Genomic DNA, 2,187 nt, shown 5'->3' on the forward strand with positions numbered 1-2,187 from the left:
ACGAATTTTGAAAAAGTGGGGAAGAGTTTTCGAAAATTAGAGAGGGAAAATTAGTTAGGTAGTTTTGAAAAAGATAAGAATCAAACAAAAAGATAGGATTAATTTGAAAAAGATTTGAAAAATAATTTTAAAAAGATAAGAGGTTAGAAAAGATTTTGAAATTGATTTTGAAAAAGATGTGATTGACATTGAAAAAGATATGATTGAAAATCATTTTGAAAAAGATTTGAATTGGAAATTAAAAAGATTTGATTTTTGAAAATTAAAGTTGATTACTTGACTAACAAGAAACTAAAAGATAAAATTTTAAAATTTAAAGATTGAACCTTTCTTAATAGGCAAGTAACAAACTTTAAAATTTTTGAATTTAAAATCTAGTAATGAATTCGAAAATATGAAACAAAAATAAGAAAAAGATTTTGAAAATCAATTTGAAATTTTCGAAAATATGAAAGAAAAAATGAAAAAGATTTGATTTTTGAAAAAAAGATTTGAAAAAGATAGAATTTTTAAATTGAAAATTTGATTTGACTCATAAGAAACAACTAAATTTTTAAAACTTTTGACTAAATCAAATCAAATTTTCGAAAATTATGAGTGAAATAAGGGAAAAATATTTTTTTATTTTTGAATTTTTAATGAAGAAAGAGAAAAACAACAAAAAGACTCAAAACATGAAAATTATGAATCAAAACACATAATGCATGCAAGAACAATTTGAATGTCAAGATGAATACCAAAAACACTTTGAATGTCAAGATGAACATCAAGAACATGTTTTTAAAAATTTTTAAGAAAAGAAATACATGCAAGACACCAAACTTAGAAATTTTCAATGTTTAGACACTAACAAATTGAAAATGCATATAAAAAATAAGAAAAGACACAAAACATAAAAATGCAAAGATCAAACAAAGGAGATCATCAAGAACAACTTGAAGATCATGAAGAACATATGATGAATTTTCGAAAATTAAAGAAAATTATAAGAATATGCAATTGACACCAAACTTAAGAATTGACACTATACTCAAACAAGAAACACAAAATTATTTTTGGTTTTTTATGATTTTATTAAAATTTTTGGTATTTTTTGAAAATTATTTGGAAAAAGAAAAATAAGGATTTCAAAATTTCTAATGAGAATGTCAGGAATCATGCAATGTTAGTCTAAAGCTCCAGTCCAGGAATTAGACATGGCTTACTAGCCAGCCAAGCTTTCAGTGAAAGCTCCGGTCCAAAACACTAGACATGGCCAATGGCCAGCTAAGCTTTAGCATACATAGTTCAAGCATGTGTAGAGGAAGCCTCAGTCCAAAAGAATTTAGACATGGCTTTACAGCCAGCCAGGCTTCAACATGTTATCTTGAAACTCTAGAATTCATTCTTAAAAATTCTGAAGAACATAGAATAATTTAATTTTTATTATTATTTTTTTTTTGAAAATTTTTCGAAAATAAAAGAATAAAAACAAAAAGCTTAAAATTAAAATAAAATTACCTAATCTGAGCAACAAGATGAACCGTCAGTTGTCCAAACTCGAACAATCCCCGGCAACGGCGCCAAAAACTTGGTGCACGAAATCGTGATCGTTCATTCCTTAGTAACGGTGCCAAAAACTTAATACGCACGTTCATAATTTTAGTTCTTTGTCACAAATTCGCACAACTAACCAGCAAGTGCACTGGGTCGTCCAAGTAATAAACCTTACGTGAGTAAGGGTCGATCCCACGGAGATTGTCGGTTTGAAGCAAGCTATGGTCACCTTGTAAATCTCAGTCAGGCGGATTCAACTGGTTATGGAGATTTGATAGTTAAAATATAATTAAAATATAAAATAGGATAGAAATACTTATGTAATTCATTGGTGAGAATTTCAGATAAGCATATGGAGATGCTTTTGTTCCTTCTGAACTTCTGCTTTCCTACTGTCTTCATCCAATCCTTCATACTCCTTTCCATGGCAAGCTGTATGTTGGGCATCACCGTTGTCAATGGCTACATCCCGTCCTGTCAGTGAAAATGGTCCAAATGCGCTGTCACCGCACGGCTAATCATCTGTCGGTTCTAGATCATGCTGGAATATGATTCAGTAATCCTTTTGCGTCTATCACTACGCCCAGCACTCGCGAGTTTGAAGCTCGTCACAGCCATCCCTTCCCAGATCATACTCGGAATACCACAGAC

The sequence above is a fragment of the Arachis ipaensis genome, chromosome B01 (assembly GCF_000816755.2).
Source record: "Arachis ipaensis cultivar K30076 chromosome B01, Araip1.1, whole genome shotgun sequence".
NCBI lineage: Eukaryota > Viridiplantae > Streptophyta > Magnoliopsida > Fabales > Fabaceae > Arachis > Arachis ipaensis.